Source organism: Magnolia sinica, chromosome 8 (assembly GCF_029962835.1).
Source record: "Magnolia sinica isolate HGM2019 chromosome 8, MsV1, whole genome shotgun sequence".
NCBI classification, from domain to species: Eukaryota; Viridiplantae; Streptophyta; class Magnoliopsida; order Magnoliales; family Magnoliaceae; genus Magnolia; species Magnolia sinica.
The window spans coordinates 36,411,432-36,431,626 of record NC_080580.1 but is presented as its reverse complement, the minus strand read 5'-3'; the positions used below and the strand labels follow the sequence as shown (position 1 = coordinate 36,431,626).

General features: G+C 41.3%; 1 long non-coding RNA gene and 1 other non-coding gene across 2 annotated transcripts; both read left to right on the top strand.

The window, feature by feature from the left end:
- Window positions 1-15,346: 15,346 nt before the first annotated feature.
- LOC131254626 (small nucleolar RNA R71) lies at window positions 15,347-15,453 on the top strand. The gene has a single exon (XR_009175749.1). It is a non-coding gene; the product is annotated as a small nucleolar RNA R71 (small nucleolar RNA).
- Window positions 15,454-19,278: 3,825 nt separating this feature from the next.
- LOC131253975 (uncharacterized) lies at window positions 19,279-20,195 on the top strand. Its single transcript, XR_009175398.1, has 3 exons — window positions 19,279-19,358; window positions 19,454-19,954; window positions 20,071-20,195. It is a non-coding gene; the product is annotated as an uncharacterized LOC131253975 (long non-coding RNA).

Below are 20,195 nucleotides of genomic sequence, written 5' to 3'. Positions count from 1 at the left end.
TAGGAAGTTTTTTGCGTTTTCACTTCAACACACTGCCAATGACCTTGTAAACAGTTTGGCTGGCCCATAAACATAAAGGTGGAGCCTAGGAAGGTTTCAATGGTACACATTTTTTACCCAATTATTTCCTCTAGTGTGTCCCAGTTGAGTTTCATATCTGTATCATTTTTAGTCACATGTCTTAAAATGGTCTCACAAAACGAATGGACGGAGAGGATTTCTCAAAAACATCAGGTGGCCCCCACCTAGAATTGCTGCGCAGAAACTTAACATATTGAAAACTGAGTGAAAGATACATCGTTTCAACGCTGAGGTCACGGTATCAATTCCAAAGTAAGGGTGGCTAACAGTGCCGTGTGAACCGGTAGTTGTACTAACAAGCTTAAAAAAAAACAAAGAAGGCGTTGGTATGAAATCCGCGTCTGTGTCGGCCAAATATTTCGAACGCGGATTGTCGAGTGACCCAGCTACGAGCCAATGGCTAATTGTCGTGCTCTGTGGCCCACCATGATGTATTTGTTTCATCCACCACGTTTATCCATTTTCTAGATTATTTTATGTTATAAGCGTAAATATGGGGTATATTCAGATCTCATGTGGACCACATATTAGGAAACGGTGTTGATTGAACTACCACCATTAAAAACTTCATCGGGCCACAAAAGCTTTTGGATCTAGCTGGTATTAGTTTTTTCCCTTCGTCCAGGTCTTTATGACCTAATCAACGGGTTGGATGTCGAATAAACGTTACAGTGAGCCTAGGAGTCCTTTAACGGTGGACACTCAATCAATACTATTTTCCTGTGGTGTGGTCCATATGAGATTTATATGTGCCTCATTTCTGGAATGATATGGAAAAATGAATGGACTGCGTGGATAAAACATATAAATCATGATAGGGCCCACATAGCACCGAACAGTAGCCAAGTAGCTAGTTGCATCGTCACTAGCTAAACCGCGTCCGAATATTTCTCATCTCATGCATTTATCAAAACATTCACCACCCAACTTGGCTCTTGAATGTAAGCATATGGGACGTCCTGGTCCATCTATCACGTCGGCCGCTTCTGTACGCACTACAAGAAAGTAGGCCTTTAGCCTCAATTTTTTAGCCTCGGTTCAAAAAAAGGAGGCTAAATATGGTTTTTAGCCTCGGTTGTAAAGGAATTGAGGTTAAAAATTCACTTTTTGCCTCGGTTGATGAGAAACTGAGGCCAAAACTCTTCCCTATTGCCTTGGTTGGTGAGAAACTGAGGCTAAAAGTCAGCCCTTTTGCCTTGGTTGGTGAGCAACTAAGGCCAAAAGTCTGCCCTTTTGCCTCGGTTGATGAGCAACTGAGGCTTAAAGTCTGCCCTTTTGCCTCGGTTGTTGAGAACTGAGGCCAAAAGTCTGCCCTTTTGCCTCGGTTGGCAAGCAACTGAGGCCAAAAGTCTGTCCTTTTGCCTCGGTTGGTGAGCAACTGAGGCTAAAAGTCTACCCTTTTGCCTCGGTTGTTGAGAACTGAGGCCAAAAGTCTGCCTTTTTGCCTCGGTTGATGAGAAATTAAGATAAAAAATCTACCCTTTTGCCTCGGTTGGTGAGAAATTGAGGCCAACAGTCTGCCCTTTTGCCTCGGTTGGTGAGCAATTGAGGTTAAAAGTCTGCCTTTTTGCCTCGATTGTTGAGAAACTGAGGCTAAAAGTCTGCCCTTTTGCCTTGGTTGGTGAGAAACTGAGGCTAAAAGTCTGCCCTTTTGCTTCGGTTAGTGAGCAACTGAGGCCAAAAGTCTGCCCTTTTGCCTCGGTTATTGAAAACCGAGGCCAAAAGCCTACCTTTTTGCCTCGGTTATTGAAAACTGAGGCCAAAAGTTTACCCTTTTGTCTCGGTTGGTGAGCAACTGAGGCTAAAAGTCTGCCATTTTGCCTCGGTTGGTGAGAAACTGAGGCCAAAAGTTTTCCCTTTTGCCTCAGTTGGTGAGCAAACGAGGCTAAAAGTATGTCAAATGTCCACTCTTTTGCCTCGGTTGGTGAGTAACTGAGGCCAAAAGTCTGTCATTTTGCCTCGGTTGGTTAGTAATTGAGGCTAAAAGTCTGTCCATCATTTTTGGAAACTCATTAATGGAAGTGGGCCGAAAAATTATTTCTTAAAGATGCCTATCATTGAAGCCTTCTTGAGGCTACCGAACTCATCACGATGGGCCATGGTAAGATTTCAAAGGTAAATGGTCCTATTATCACTGATCCATGCATTATGGCCCATTGGAATGTTAAATTAGCCTACTATTTTGGGTCCCATTCTAAAATAATATATCATAAGAGATGGATGGAGTGGATGCCATGTCATGGTGGGCCCTACAGAGGTCTCTGGCCCTTTTTGCCTCGGTTATGGAAAACTGAGGCCAATATCGCCCCAGACACGTGCCGTTATACTGAGAAAAGAGCAAGGGTACTTTCGACCTTGCGTTTTCGTTATTTCCCGTAAAGCCCAGCTACAAAAGTAAGCCACCATCTCTCACTCAGAGGCTTTTCGGGCAGAAGGTCTCTGCGAGTCCAAGTAAGTCTCCCAAAACCCTCATTTCTCTCGATTTCTGCTCAGAAATCGCCGTCTCTTTCTTCAGTTCCAACCAGTTCGTCAATTGATGGCGAAAGGAGCTTCAGAATTCTCGTTTCTCGGACGTGCAGGTCGGTATTGCTCTTATTCCCGCATTTTCTCATTAAATCTTGTCGAAGATCGGATGTTCTAGCTCTCAATTTCGTTTTTCTTGATTTGTTTGGAATTTCTTTGCTGTTTTTCTTTTTTTTCTCGATCAAGAACCCTAGATTGTCTGATTTAGAGAGGAATGCAGATTTTTTTTTTTTTTTTTTTTTTTTTTTTTTTTTTTTTTTTTGTGGAATTCTGTTAGATTCCCATAAAGAAGACCTTTACCATTTCCTTGTTTGCAGATTTTGATTCTTTTAGCATGTTTTCGAGTTTTTTCTAGTTGAAACCCTGGAAATTGAGATTTCACATGGAAATTTCGTCGATTTTTTAAGATGTTGGGAAAATTTTGCTTACTCTTGCTCTTGATTTCTCATTTTCTTTTTTCTTTTAATGATAAATTTTTTTTTTTTTGCTATTTTGAGTTTCTATTGATTCGTGACTTTAGAAGTGAAAATTTTGTGAATTTCTTTGGAAATACTTCTCATTGTTCTTATTTTTCATTTTCTTCATTTTGATGATCTTTTCTCTATCCTTTGTATACATTTTTTTCCTATATGAGACCCTAAATTTTCGAACTTGGAGAGAAGAATTTGGTTTCTGATGGCAGTTAGGTTCAGATCTTAGTACTGGAACAAGATCTATTGTTTTTTTTTTCCCCAAAATTTTGAGTCCCCTGTTATCTAGATTTGTAGATAAACGGATTAGTGCTTTCCTAAAAAATCTCACATTGTAAAGAGCTCGAAGGATTGAAAAATCTGCTCCAGCGCCATCATATCTTTAACTTGGATTATTGTCATTCTAAGCTTTTAGATCAGATCTGTAAAAATTAAAATAAAAAAATTAAAAATTAAAAAAACTAATTTGTTGCTTGCTATGAATGGCTCTACATGCCAACCTGGCACAAATCTAATTATAAGCACAATGTTTTAAGTTACTTGCTATGAATGGCTTTACTAATTAAAAGCACAATGTTTTAGCTTTCGTTTTATTTGAAGTTATTATAATTTTTGTTGCAGGCCAATGATAATAATGTTGATGATGATTTATATTGCTATGAATGCCAGGTCAACCAAGGTGGACTCGATAGACTAATCAAACTTTCATCTATATTTTCTGAAGACCCATCTGTGCTACAAGAGGTACATTGAGAGATGAGTTGAGCTAGACTTAAAGTTGAATACATACGATAAGACAGATTGCTATGCACTCGCAAATCCATTACTTTGTTTTATGAGAAATGCAAAAGGGACCAGCCTGAGTGGCATTCCATGGAACTTCCATTCTATAAACATGTTTGAGGATACATTTGAGACTGTCATATAAGCCTTTTTAACATGTATGGTGATCCATTTAGCCTTTTAAGCATGATAGGCTATCCTGAGGTAACTGTTGCATTAACTGTATACTCTGTACTAATTTTTCTCTTTATGGTAGTGTAATAGTGCTTGAGGAACTACTTACATGTTGTCTATGCAGGATGGCGTGTGCACTACATGACTTTGCATGCACCTAGATTGGCTCTAAAAGTCCACATAGTTATTAAAAAATAAAAAGGCTTATGCATAACTACGCATATTTTCTTAGCTACCTCAATGTCACATAGCTGCCACATGTACACTTAGTTTTTTGGAGATGGCAATCATTCATGGTGTGGATGTTTAGGGGTTTTGTAATTTAATTAGGTGTCGTGCTCCCTTAGTAGTAGCTAAGGGATGTGTTGGTGACTCTAGAGGAGTCCTGAAGCCTTGGCGACCAATTTATACTAGAATATAAGATAGTAGCAGGACCAATATTGAGTAGAGTAATAACTACAGTGGATTGACATGAATTTTGGGCAGAGTATTGCATTGTTCAAAGTTGGATACAAGTGATGGATAAGAGTTGGATGCAAAAGTCAAGGTAATGTGCTGAGCAATACTTTCTCCTTCGAATTTGGATTCCTTATAAAGTTGCATTGTTTTAAGAGTTCCCTTTGTTTCCTTGGACAATATAGGGTGAGCTTGGAATATGTTCCCTTTGTTTCCTTGGACAATATAATGTGCTGTAATAGATAAAATCATGTATACTTATATGTCTATTATGTGACTATAGGTACATACAGAGACTAAAGTCCTACGTTCGAAACAGAAGTCGGCCAGAGGGTTCGATTGCAGAGGGGTACCTAGCTGAAGAATGCCAACATTCTGCTCTCGGTACTTACATCGTGTTGAGACAAGATTCAATAGACCGGTTCGAAATGAGGACTTTAGGGATGTGACAGTAGGTCGTCCATTGGGAAATATTGACGTGTTTATTATCGAATATGTTGATAGGACACAGGCACATAGATATGTGTTGTTCAACACCAATGCGGTCGCACCATTCATTGAGTAAGAGTAGTTTTATTTGTAGCATTAATTCATAAGAATCTCACTTGTTTACAACTTATTCATCGAATTGAATAAAATGCAGTGAACACAGGAAAGTGATTAAGAAGGAGATGCCCCGAAGAGCACCGAGGCTCCTAGAACGCATCCACAATGAAAAGTTTCCAGATTGGCTTGGGAAGCATGTGGACCATGTTGGGAATGATCAAGTTCCGAGAGAAGTTAGAAGCCTGGCTCGGGGCCCTAACACTGTTGCAAGAAGATTTAAAGGATACATCATTAATGGTTTCAGGTTTCATACAAGAGACCGTGAGAGGGACTTGAAAACATAAAATAGTGGAGTTGTAGTGATGACAAAGACATCAAGCTTCGCAAGTACAAGTGATAGAAACCCTGTTATAGGGGATGTGGATTACTATGGTGTTTTAACAGACATTATCGAGTTGGATTATTGTGGGTCTAAGAAAGTTGTATTGTTTAGGTGTGATTGGGTGGATGTAAGAACTCAGGGCAGGGGAATTAAGAAGGATGAATTTGGGTTCACGCTCGTGAATTTCAAACAATTATGGCATACTGGTCGGAACCTGTAAGATGAACCATATGTCTTAGCAACCCAAGTACAATAGGTATTCTATGTCCCCGATCCTATTGATTGTGATTGGCATGTTGTTATCAGGTCAAAGCCAAGGGATTTGTTCGAAATGGGCATGAATGATTCGTTTGTTGATAATGATACATACCTTCAGAGCTTGCCTAGCATTAATCATACATTGGAAGCGACTATGCTTGCTAATGATGATAATGTGAGTTGGGAAAGGACGGATGTGAAGGGAAACGAAGTTAACACTCCATAAAACTTATCTAATTTGATTAAAGAGGACCACGATTCTAGGTCGGAATCTGATGACTAGGTATTGATGCCTAACACAAATGTGATGCATGCTTTTTTTTATTTTTTTATTTTTTATGCTCACAATTATTTGGTTAACTCCAATCTCATTACATATATTATTTTCATATTGTGAAGGAAATGAAGATGTCGACCTCCGACCATCATCATTCGAGCTTTATTGACCCGGTCCCGACCACCAACCAGGTTGGACAGAGTTCAGATAGTTCAACATTGACTTTGGGTATGTAAATATATAATTTAAGTGAAGTGAAGTTAAGCTTGTAACTTTTATAGTTTTGTTCTGTTCTTGATTTAATTAAATGTAGATATTATATTTCAAATATTTAAAATGCTCATATCTATTCTTTTGTTTCATAAAGAGGGTGGTATTCATAATAGACGATTTCGAGGCCCTACAGTCATCCGCGAGGTGGCGAACTTGCCACCCAATAAGCAACTGAATATCAGTTGAAATAAGTATGAGCAGCCCATTGGACATAAGTACAACGAATTTACAAGGTGGCTGGGCATTTTATCTAGGAATGGGCGCTTAGCGCCTCTTGATCACGATAGTTGGCATCATGTGCCACTATCTCACAAGAATGAGATTTGGAATGAAGTGAAGGTAATATGAAATCAAAAATTCAATTACTCTTTTTGTATTTTTGTATACTAAGTATAATCGATGATTGATGTGTTGCAGATCAAGTGGAATATCAACGAGGAGCGTCGAAATTGGGTAACAAAGTCCATCGGAGCTTCATGGAAGGAGTGGAAGAAGAGGTTAAAAAAAGAACACTACAAGCGATATTTGACTAATGAGGAACGACTACCTCACTGTCCTGATCGAGTGGAGCCGACACACTGGAAGTGGCTCGTCACCTATTGGTCAAGTGATGAAGGACAGGTAAAAATTAAACATAAAGAAAAATTATATCCATGTTGGTGTATATTTTTATTTATATTAAAATTTAGTTATTTTACTATGTCACATTGTAGGCCGGCACTCAAAGGAATAAAATCAACTGCAGCAAGCATCGTATGAATTACCGCTGTTCACTCCCCAAGTATAGGGTTGTGATGTAGTAATAAACTCGGTAAGACCGAGGTCGAATCCACAGGAACTGATACCTGTACGTTTTCTGAAACTAGGTAGAAATAGAACTAGCCTAAGATGTAATCAAACTCAATTGTAAATTTAAGGAATAATTGCGGAATAATTATCTAAAACTTAAGGAATTCAGAGGAAGGAAACTAGGGATTCAGAGGATCCACTTGTAGAGATCAGGGAGAAATTATGCCTGCATTAATATTTATGAAAATCAAACTGAACCTACCTGATCTGATTTTCAAGAGATGAAAGGTATATGAATTAGAATGGATTCCATCATCTAACCATGCCCAGGAGACAAAGCAAACAACAGAATTAAACTAATTACCAACCAATCAACCATGTATGAGGATCAGGAAGGGTACTGTCATCCGACCATGCCCATGGAGCAATGATGAACAACAGGGCTTCCTGACTTCATAAACAAAAAAAAAAGGGAAAGGAACACTCAAGGCCATTGCAGATCCATTGTAATTTTAGTCATAACAGATCATTAAAGACAAAAAGAACATTCCCCGAATAAAATTAAATCAAAATCAATTCAGTCTAAATAAAGGCGCAAGCGAAGACTTATCCCATCACGCTACAAGCTTCACCTCTTAGCCCTAGCTAAGAAGTTTTAGCCTGACATGGATGGATTAATCTCCATATGATCCATCAGAAGATAAAAACTCAAAAAGAAAAACCCCGGAAGGAAATAAGGAAATCCAGATTGAACATGCCAGCCTCCAGTCCAGCCAAACTGTCGACCTTCGCGTTTCTTCTCCTCCCTTTCTTCTTTTCCTTCCTTCTTCTTTTCCTCTCCCAGCAGCAACCCACGTTGCAACCTCAAGACCCAGCCATGCACAGCAGCTGCACTCCTTCAAAACCGAGCTCCCCTTCCTTTTCTCACGTTCTCGGCTGCACCCTCTCTCCCTCCTTCCCTCAGCACGAACCCTCCTTTTATCTTTCTTCTCATCTCCTGCTGTGGAGTCCTGGCAGGACTCTACTGCGAAAGCTGGAGCTGTTTGTGATAGGACCGGGCTCTGAATCACGCAGCAGAGAGACTTTCTGCGTCAGAATGTTTGGTGGGGCCCACTTTATCTATCATTTGAGAGATCCATGCCGTCCAACAGCTTCTCCTCAGAATTTCGACCGATCATGGTCTGTTTTGATCCTCTGTTGATGCTGCCCATGGAAGAATTCCTGTTGTAATGATATTCGAACGGTCCTTTTGTGATCGTTGTAGCGGCCACGTATGCGTGAATGGCTGAAAACGGTCAGCATGGTTCTGACAATATTGAGTCCCTCTACATGATGGACGGACCGGATTGATGATTTGGTCCGTGATGATGGCCCACTAAGATCGTCCGCAGCCTCTGTTACGCAGCAGAGCATGCGCGGTCGAGCGCTGTGAAGGCGGCGAACCTCTGGTTGGCGGCGTGTGTAAAATCCACTCCGACCATTCGATTCGCGTCGAAAAACCAGTAAGATTAGGCTGGTTTTCTGTTAGATTCCGTGTGGCCCACTGATTCTTTCGCTCCACCGTTAATCATCCGTTTTAACAGTTGAAATCCACTCTCCATTATCTTCTGAGATTACGCCACCTAGGCGATGTTCACGCCCACCCTCTTGATACAATGGACGGTTCGGATCATCACTTGGTTTGCCTATTTTATAGTAGATACCATGTACTCAAAAAGTACAAAAGTGAACCCGCCATACTCCCATCCCTGACCCTTTTGTAGGGATTCGGTGCACCGCAGGAGTGCACCGTCTATGCACTCGCATGCTCCTTGTGGGGTCCATCATGATGTATAAATGAAATCCGCTCCGTCCATCCATTCTGTCACATCATTCAACGTGGAGACCGGAGATGAAGCAGATCCAGACAACAGGTGGGCCCAATCATGATTCCGAGGGACGATCTATCCATTAGGCCACTTCCACCAGGATACATGGCTGAAATTCGCATGTACGGTTAATTTATGTTCTTCGGGCCGTGTATGACATTTCGGGACAAACGGATGGTGAGAAACCTATGATCTTGCATTCGCCGACTTTTGGGCCACTTGAGCTTGTTTCTCGATTTTTTCGGATCTCCTGTGTAAAATCGTCGATCCCAATCCCCAGTAGAGTCCGTCCCATGCTTTAGTGTCATCAGATCGGTAAATCCATGCTTTTAGTGTCCTTTTTTATCCAAGCTCATGAAGACGCCCTACATCACAAATACAATTAAATTAGGCTATTAAACGGTGTCATGCTTGTAAATCCATACAATAAATGGGTCTGATATGCAATATTTGACCCTCAACACAACCCCCAACCAGCATTTTGCTAGTCCCGAGCAAAGTATGCGAAAAATAAATTGAGAATTATAGGAGAATTTCTATGAACTCAAGTGATTTTGGAAAACAATCTAGATATTCAGAATTCAGCAATTCATGAATGTTGGGCCTTACTCTCTCCTAGACTCAAACACACGGTAAACTTCATTCAAAGTATTAGTCCCTTAATTAGAAATAATCCTAAACATTGAGTTCCACAGATGTAAAGTGTAATCCCAACTTTCAACATTAATATTCAATTCTTTATTTCAGGATATCGTTGGTGATTAATAAGAGAATTCATAATAACCAAAGCTTGCCTCAAAGATCATCTTTTCATTCCTTTAGTTTTTTTTTTTTTTTTTTTTTTTGAGAAAATCAAGAAGGGGAATGAAGTCCACACTTATAGGGAGCAAACCTATAGTGAAGATTCTTTGCCTAACCTTTTTCAACGGTATCTCTTCCTTTTAATTGATCTTGACGGATAATTGTTCAAGTTGGTTCCTTCTATGCTTACTGATCACCAAATTAACCCTTCAGTTTCAAACTGAAATCTTAATGTGTAAGCGAGATGTGACATGTGAAATTATGACTCAATCAATGTTTACAACTTCTAATCATGGATTAATAATTAAACTTAACTGTAAAATCTAACAAGCAACTGAATCCAAGAGCAGTAAATCACCAACATTCCATATCTTGTAATTCTAAATCAAAGATGGTCGTCAAATCACTTTGAATTCATCAGAAAGTCCAGAGAAAATTTAAAAATTTTTCACAATTTTTGCTCAAGAAAATACTGATTAGGTAACCTGATCTCCCACCCCCAACTTAAAAGCTACATTGTCCTCAATGTAAAGGATATGAGTATGGAATGCGCATAGGACAACAAAAGTAAAGAAAGAGTGAAGGGAAGATAGTACCTGGATGATGAATCGTGAGAGACTTTCCAAGAGATCGCAGCATGGAATCCGGTCAGCACGAGAGAAAAAATGATGCAAAACTAACAAAAATAAAATCCTACCTATACCACTTTCGCAGGTGCTCTCGATTGCATTTAGCGCATGCAACAAGCCTTTAAACCCCTAGGTTACCCCTAGTGGACGAGTTGTAGTCTCGTGAGGGTTTGCAGTAATGTTACCCACAAACATTGAACTGACTAATGAAAAAAAAATGACATGAAATGAAGAACCTGGGTTGCCTCCCAGGAGCGCTAAGTTTACGTCTTCAGCCAGACCAAAGCAACTACCATAATCCTATGAAAGCGATAAACCTACCTATACCTCCATCAGACTAGGAGATCAGTCCTGGTAAACAGGATCAGTCAGAGGCATGGACATGTCCTCTGAATCAAATTTCTCGACAAATGGCTTTAAACGATGTCCATTTACTTTAAACTCCTTGCCATTGTCGGGATCTCTTACCTCGACAGCCCCATGAGGATAAACAGTAACAACAATGTAAGGGCCGGTCCAACGAGATCGAAGCTTACCCGGAAAGAGATGTAATCGAGAATTATACAAAAGGACTTTCTGGCCTGGCGTGAATGATTTTCGTAGAATATGTTGATCATGAAACGCCTTCATCCTGTCCTTGTAAATTCTCGAATTCTCGTATGCGTCGTTCCGGATTTCTTCAAGTTCATTCAACTGCAGTTTGCGTAGCGAGCCAGCGTTGTCTAGATTGAAATTAAGATTTTTGATCGCCCAGTATGCTTTATGTTCCAGCTCCACAGGCAAGTGACAAGCTTTTCCATAGACAAGTCTAAAGGGAGACATTCCAATAGGAGTTTTAAAGGCGGAGGACGGTATGCCCATAAGGCATCGGTCAATCGGATTGACCAATCCTTACGATCCAGGTTAACCGTTTTCTCCAAAATGTGTTTAATCTCCCTTTTGGAAATCTCGGCTTGTCCACTTGTCTGGTGGATGGTATGGGGTGCTTACCTTATGAGAGATACCGTATTTCTTCATTAAGCTCTCGAATGGTCTATTACAAAAGTGTGAGCCCCCATCACTAATGATGGCTCGAGGCGTTCGAATCGAGAAAGGATGTTCTCTTTCGGAATTTAATGACCGTGCGATGGTCATTCTTTCGACACGGAATCGCTTGACCCATTTAGTGACATAATCCACGGCGAGCAAAATATACTGATTTCCAAACGATTGGGGAATGGTCCCATGAAATCGATGCCCCAGAATCAAATGCTTCAATGATAAGGATGGGATTTAAGGGCATCATATTTCGACGGGACAATGCTCCCAATTTCGACAACGCTCACAAGCTTTGCAAAACTCATGAGTGTCCCCGAACATAGTGGGCCCAGTAAAAGCCACATGCAGAATCTTGGCCGTGGTCTTTTTAGCGAAAAAGTGACCACCACCCTGTGAGTGAGAGAAGGAGATGACGCTCTGATGCTCATCGCCTGGTACACATCTCCTTAGAATTTGGTCCGGGCAATATTTAAATAAATAAGGATCATCCCAGAAAAAGTTGCGCACCTCGGTGAAAAATTTCTTCTTATCTTGCGCAGTCCAATGTGTTAGTATAGAACCTGTGATAAGAAAATTAGCAATATTAGCGAACCAAGGTGAATGGGAGACTCTAAACAATTGTTCCTCAGGGAACATGTCATTGATATGGGTTGTCTCAAGGGAATCGAGGTATTAAGGCGAGAAAGGTGATCGGCCACTACGTTCTCTACTCCCTTTTATCTTTAATTTCTAAATCAAATTCTTGGAGTAGAAGGATCCATCTTATCAAGCGGGGCTTAGAATCATTCTTAGAAAGAAGATACTTCAGTGCCGCATGATCTGTATATATAATGATCTTGGATCCGATCAGGTAGGACCTAAATTTGTCCAGGGCGAACACTACGGCTAAGAGTTCCTTTTCCGTAGTCGAGTAGTTCACTTGGGCAGGATTTAGAGTCCTACTTGCGTAGTGAATGACGTAGGGCTTCTTGTCTTTTCTCTGGCCTAGGACCGCCCCAAGAGCATAATCAGAAGCGTCGCACATAAGCTCAAAAGGAAGGTTCCAGTCGGGTGGTTGCATGATAGGTGCAGTGGTTAATGTGCCTTTAAGCTTGGTGAAAGCTTCCTGGCATTGCTCAGTCCACTCGTACGGAACATCCTTTTGAAGAAGATTACATAATGGACGAGAGAGGAGACTAAAGTCCTTTATGAATCGCCTGTAAAACCCTGCGTGTCCTAAGAAGGATCGCACGTCTCTGATATTCTTGGGTGGAGGTAGGTTAGAGATAAGATCGATTTTTGCCTTATCTACCTCGATTCCTTTGGACGAAATGATATGCCCAAGGACAATTCCCTTGAACCATGAAATGACACTTCTCCCAATTAAGTACCAGTTCTTTTCTTCACATCTTTTCAACAGCACACATTTAAGACTTTCCAAGCACTTCTGAAAGATGACCGAAAACTGAGAAATCGTCCATGAAGACCTCTAGATATTGCCCCACCATATCGAAAAGATACTAAGCATACATCGCGAAAGGTGGCGGGGCATTACATAGTCCGAATGGCATCCTTCGATAGGCAAAGTGCCGTAGGGACATGTAAATGTGGTCTTTTCCTGGTCTTCAGGGGCTATCTCTATCTGGTTGTAGCCCGAATACCCGTCAAGGAAACTGTAATAGGAATGACCAGCTAACCTTTCCAGGATCTGATCAATGAATGGTAAAGGAAAGTGGTCTTTCCTCGTGACGGTATTCAACTTCCTGTAGTCAATGCACATTCTCCAACCAGTAGTGACTCTAGTTGGCACGAGTTCATTATTAGCATTGGCTACGATGGTGATTCCAGACTTCTTAGGGACCACTTGAGTTGGACTCACCCATTGACTATCAGATATAGGGTATATAATACCCACATCCAATAGCTTAAGAACCTCAGCCTTAACCACTTCCTTCATATTTGGATTTAGTCTACGTTGTGGTTGCCGAGCGGTTTTTTGCATTATCCTCAAGATATATGCGGTGAGTACAAATCGAGGGATCGATTCCTTTGAGGTCCGCTATCGTCCATCCCAGGGCTCTTTTATGCTCAATGAGAGTAGATATAAGCATACTCTCCTGTTCTTTCTCCAGGTGGGCAGAGATCACCACCGGGTATGTCTCATCTTGACCCAAATATGCATATTTCAAATCAGAGGGCAAAGGTTTTAGGTCAAGCTTCGGCGGCTTGAGGTTAGACGGTAGAGGCACTACATCAGTTTGTGGTAATTCTTCAAATTGTGGCCTCCATCGGTTAACTTCAAGTACCGGTGCAGTATCAAGCAAGGCGCACGTCTCCCTAATCATGTCATCATCAAAATCATGGGAGTGGGCCAGGCACGTCTCCAGATGGTCGGAGGATAAGGTTAGAGGTGTCGTATCTTCCACGAAAGAGTCAATCATGTTAATGTCGTGGAAATCGTCATCATCCTCTGCGTTGCTGCCATTATTGAAAAAAATGTTTGACTCCAATGTCAAATTTCCAAAAGACATAGTCATGATACCATTCCTGCAATTGATAATTGCATTTGACGTGGCAAGGAATGGGCGACCAAGAATGACGGGAATCTGAGTGCTCATGTTATTGATGGGTTCGGTGTCCAGGATGATAAAGTCTACAGGGTAGTAAAATCTATCGACCTGGACTAACACATCCTCAATTATCCCTCTTGGTACACGAACAGAGCGATCAGCAAGTTGTAGTGTGGTTAGGGTGGGTTTTAATTCACCCAAACCTAACTGTTTGTATACCGAGTAGGGAATCAAATTGACGCTCGCTCCTAAGTCAAGAAGTGCGTGATCAATTCGATGGTTCCCGATTACACATGATATGGTTGGGCTACAGGGATCCTTGAATTTCTGTGGCACGTCTTGCTTCAGGATGACACTCACTTTCTCAGTCAAGAAGATTTTCTTTTGAATAATTTTTCGTCGCTTGGTCGTGCATAAGTCTTTTAGGAATTTGGCATATGAAGGTATCTGTTTAACGACATCAAGCAGAGGAATGTTGACTTTCACCTGTTTCAACACCTCTAGGATATCCTGAGAGTTAGAGAGAGGTTTTGGTGAAACCAACCGTTGGGGGAATGGAGCAACTGGCTTCTCTAGAAGTTCCGGTTCTACTGTTGTGGGGCATCACTGGATCCATCATTGTTGTCCTCTTGGTTCTTGAGGCTTTTCGGGCCTAACCGGAAGAGTTTTATCAATGATCTTCCCACTCCTAAGAGTGGTGATGGATTTAGCATGCCCCATCCGATTTGAAGAGCTGGGATCATATCTCGTATCGCGGTTTAGGATTGGGGATAGGTTGTGCAGAAGCATCCCCTTTTCTATAACCGTCATACGAGAATCTATCTTTGCATAAAATCTGTAATTCCCGCATTGCACTGAGCCAGCTCTTGTATGGGATTTTGAATCGGTTCCTCTTGAGGTTTCACTTGATTTGGATTTTGATTGAAGAAACCGGAGGAGTCGCCGTTTGTCCATTTCTCCAACTAAAGTTTGGATGATTTTTCCACCAGGATTGTATGTGTTAGAGTTAGGTCCAGAAAAGGTCTTTGATAATTATTTACGGCATTGGCTTGTTCATTCAACACTCCTCGAAAGGCAGGTATTGTAGGACAGTTTTCAGTTGTGTGAATGTTGCAATCACAGATGCCGCAAACAATTTCATTGACCTTATCCTTCTTTCCTTCCATGGCCTCAACTTTTCTTATGAGCGTAGTCACTTTACACTTGAGATCATCCTCTTCTTTCAAGAGATATAATCCACCTTTTTCCTTTAATTGAGTCGGCCTAGACGTGGTGTTCGACTTTGGGTAATAGTCCCAAGATTGTGTTTTTTCAGCCAAACTGTCGAGGTAATCCCATACCTCGTCGACATCTTTATTAATGAACTCTCCATTACACATTGTCTCGACCATTTGGCGCATGGAAGATGTCAGTCCATCATAGAAAAAATTTGTAATGCGCCACGTTTCAAACCCGTGTTGTGGGCATGAACTGACCAAATCTTTGAACCTTTCCCAACATTGGAAGAATGTTTCATCTTCCTTTTGGGCAAAGTTCATGATCGCTTTTCTGAGGGTAATCGTTTTATGATGTGGGAAAATTTTTTTTATGAATTCCCTCTGCATATCGTTCCATGTGCCAATGGATCTAGGACGCAGTGAATGTAACCACGTCTTAGCTTTCTCTTTTAAGGAAAAAGGAAAGAGTTTCAGCCTAATTGTATCCTCAGATACATTAGGAAAACATAATGTAGCTATTATCTCATCGAACTCTTTCAAATGTAAATATGGACTTTCAGATTCAAGTCCATGGAATTTGGGAAGGAGTTGGATAACTCCTGGCTTGATGTCCATTTGTCCTGTGTTTTCAGGAAAAATCATGCATGAGGGCGTACTCACTCCCGCCGGTTGTAGAAAATCTCGTAAAGTACGGGGCGGGGGTGCCTGTTGCACCTCATTCTCATCTTGGGTATCCTCCACCCTGGGTGGGAGTAGAGGAGGTTGGTCTTCAGCCATAACTTCACTTAACTCAGGGGATTTCGAGTGGTGTCTAGTCCTGCGATGGATAGTCAACCCCTCAACCAATCCTCCTTCAGTCAAGAGACGTCGAGTGTCGTCACGGGCCCACTTGGGCATGAAAACACTCGCAGCCCTCGATTAAAAACCTAATCCTAAGAAAGGAAAAGAAAATCTAGAAAGAAAGAGAGAGTTGGAAAGAAATTACCAAATTTGGAGTCCTAAGTTAAAACCTGCAAAATAAAACAAAAATAAGTTAGATTCCTAAAAAGAGAAGAAAAATAACAGTAAATTAATTTCTAAAAGAAGGAATTCTTAAAAGAAAGTGGAAATTTCTAAAGTAAATTAGGAAAGATCTAAACTAGAGAGTAGATTATTAAAAGAGAACTGAAAGATAGGGAGTAGGGAAAGAGCTTACCAAATTAGAAATTTCTATCTTAAAGGCCTACAAAATAGGAAGGTTAGTTTCTAAACAAAAATTCTAAAAATAATTTAGGAAACAAATTAGATTCTAAAATTAGAAAAAATAAAAGTAGAAAATTAATTAAGAAATAACCTAGTTTTAAGAATAAACTATTTCCTACAGATGGGAGGATACTAGAATTAAAAAAATCTATAAAATTCAAACCCTAATTCTAAAAGGTAGAAAAAGTAGAGAGATTATGGAGGAATTACCAATTTATGGACTTATGTCAGGATCCTACAAAATATGAAAACAAGTTAGTTCTAAAAATCAAATCAAATAGAAATCTAAAGCTACAGTTATTCTAATCTTAAACTAATTCTAAATCTAATTTATTTCAGAGAATCGTAACCGTCAGTCCCCGGCAACGGCGCCAAAAACTTGTTCACTCCCCAAGTATAGGGTTGTGATGTAGTAATAAACTCGGTAAGACCGAGGTCGAATCCACAGGAACTGATACCTGTACGTTTCCTGAAACTATGTAGAAATAGAACTAGCCTAAGATGCAATCTAAATCAAATAGAATTTAGGGAATAGTTGCGGAATAATTATCTAAAACTTAAGGAATTCAGAAGAAGGAAAACTAGGGTTTCAGAGGATCCACTTGTAGAGATCAGGGAAATCTTATGCCTGCATCAAGGATTATGGAATTCAAACTGAACTTACTTGATCTGATTTTCAAGAGATGAAAGGTATATGAATTAGAATGGATTCCATCACCAAACCATACCCAGGAGACAAAGTTAACAACAGAATTAAACTAATCACCAACCAATCAACCATGTATGAGGATCAGGAAGGGTACTGTCATCCGACCATGCCCATGGAGCAATGATGAACAACAGGGCTTCCTGACTTCATAAACAAAAAAAAAGGGAAAGGAACACTCAAGGCCATTGCAGATCCATTGTAATTTTAGTCATAACAGACCATTAAAGACAAAAAGAACATTCCCCGAATAAAATTAAATCAAAATCAATTCAGTCTAAATAAAGGCGCAAGCGAAGACTTATCCCATCACGCTACAAGCTTCACCTCTTAGCCCTAGCTAAGAAGTTTTAGCCTGACATGGATGGATTAATCTCCATATGATCCATCAGAAGATAAAAACTCAAAAAGAAAAACCCCGGAAGGAAATAAGGAAATCCAGATTGAACATGCCAGCCTCCAGTCCAGCCAAACTGTCGACCTTCGCGTTTCTTCTCCTCCCTTTCTTCTTTTCCTTCCTTCTTCTTTTCCTCTCCCAGCAGCAACCCACGTTGCAACCTCAAGACCCAACCATGCACAGCGGCTGCACTCCTTCAAAACCGAGCTCCCCTTCCTTTTCTCACGTTCTCGGCTGCACCCTCTCTCTCCCCTTCCCTCAGCACGAACCCTCCTTTTATCTTTCTTCTCATCTCCTGCTGTGGAGTCCTGGCCGGACTCTACTGCGCAAGCTGGAGCGGTTTGTGATAGGACTGGGCTCTGAATCATGCAGCAGAGAGACTTTCTGCGTCAGAATGTTTGGTGGGGCCCACTTTATCTATCATTTGATAGATCCATGCCGTCCAACAGCTTCTCCTCAGAATTTCGACCGATCATGGTCTGTTTTGATCCTCTGTTGATGCTGCCCATGGAAGAATTCCTGTTGTAATGATATTCGAACGGTCCTTTTGTGATCGTTGTAGCGGCCACGTATGCGTGAATGGCTGAAAACGGTCAGCATGGTTCTGACAACATTGAGTCCCTCTACATGATGGACGGACCGGATTGATGATTTGGTCCGTGATGATGGCCCACTAAGATCGTCCGCAGCCTCTGTTACGCAGCAGAGCGTGCGCGGTCGGGCGCTGTGAAGGCGGCGAGCCTCTGGTTGGTGCCGTGTGTAAGATCCACTCCGACCATTCGATTCGCGTCGAAAAACCAGTAAGATTTGACTGGTTTCATGTTGAATTCCGTGTGGCCCACTGATTCTTTCGCTCCACCGTTAATCATCCGTTTTAACAGTTGAAATCCACTCTCCATTATCTTCTGAGATTACGCCACCTAGGCGATGTTCACGCCCACCCTCTTGATACAATGGACGGTTCGGATCATCACTTCAGGTGTTGAGTGGGCCCCACTGAGGAGGACCGGCGGACGACAGCGAAAACGCTGTTTGCGTTTTTGAAGAGGACGCGGGTCAGCGGTGGCTGACCCTTTTGTAGGGATTCGGTGCACCGCAGGAGTGCACCGTCTATGCACTCGCATGCTCCTTGTGGGGTCCATCATGATGTATAAATGAAATCCGCTCCGTCCATCCATTCTGTCACATCATTCAGACCGTGGAGACCGGAGATGAAGCAGATCCAGACAACAGGTGGGCCCAGAATCATGATTCCGAGGGACGATCTATCCATTAGGCCACTTCCACCAGGATACAACGGCCGAAATTCTGCATGTACGGTTAATTTATGTTCTTCAGGCCGTGTATGACATTTCGGGACAAACGGATGGTGAGAAACCTATGATCTTGCATTCTGGCCGACTTTTGGGCCACTTGAGCTTCAGTTTCTCGATTTTTTCCGGATCTCGGCTGTGTAAAATCGTCGATCCCAATCCCCAGGAGTCCGTCCCATGCTTTAGTGTCATCAGATCGGTAAATCCATGCTTTTTAGTGTCCTTTCCCAGTCCAAGCTCATGAAGACGCCCTACATCACAAATACAATTAAATTAGGCTATTAAACGGTGTCATGCTTGTAAATCCATACAATAAATGGGTCTGATATGCAATATTTGACCCTCAACAATCCGGCTCAAAGAGCTTTGCTCAAGTGCGTGAAGAAGAGGTAAATTCTTCTTTGATTTCTAAACTTGAAATGCCATCATTCTGTTTCAATATGATTGTTACCAACTCATTTGTTTTTACATGGAAAAAATGGGCAAAGAATCTTGGTGGAGAGTCTCTGATCGGGCAACGTTGTTCATAACGACCCATCGGAAGAAAGATGGGAGTGTTGTGAATAAGGAGTCGGCTCATGTTATTGTATGTAGAAATTTATCAATCATTGACATCTCAGCTAATATTTTTTATTAAGTCATGATATTGAACAACTTATTTAATGTTTTTCTACACTACAGGAAATGATCGAGGAGTTATGGGCAACTCAGACTGCTGAGTCCTCTCAGAGTAGCACTACCCGAGACGATCTCTTATCCCAGATATTGGGACCAGAGCATCCAGGCCGGGTCCACATGATGGGGTTAGGTCCCACAGCTTCCACGTTATGGGGCACAAGAAATACCATTGCAGAACTCAGGAGGGAGACTGATGAGTTGCGACGACACATGAATGAGCGGGTAAAGCAACTAGTGGAGGAGCGGATGAAAGAACAGATGACTAAGCATCTAGAGCAAATGGAGCAACAGATGACAGAGCGAATAACGGAGCAGATGGAGCAACGGATGATAGAGCGAATAACAGAGCAGATGATGGCATGAATGAGAGATACTATGAACTCATTGGCTGCAACAGACCAAACTTCGGGCAATGTACGAAATGTAGAGGCTGACTCAGTATCCACTTCTAGGGATAGACCTGAGGCTGAGGGACCTCAGTCGAAGGTTCCGAAGAATCAATAGGTAGTTTTTTGCTGAGATTCATTTATATGTTATCTTTTACATATATATTTATGTTTTATTACATTTCATGAGTTTGTAGTTCACCATCATTGAATAGTTGGTCCTTTCTTTTTCAGGTCAAGTCGTATTTATGTGTATTTATGTGTTTGACATGCAAAAGAATCCAAGGGCTGTCTTAAAATGAGGGTTGCAGATTGGAAAAAGGTGGGCCATACTTTTTTGCTTCATGCTTTGTTTGCTA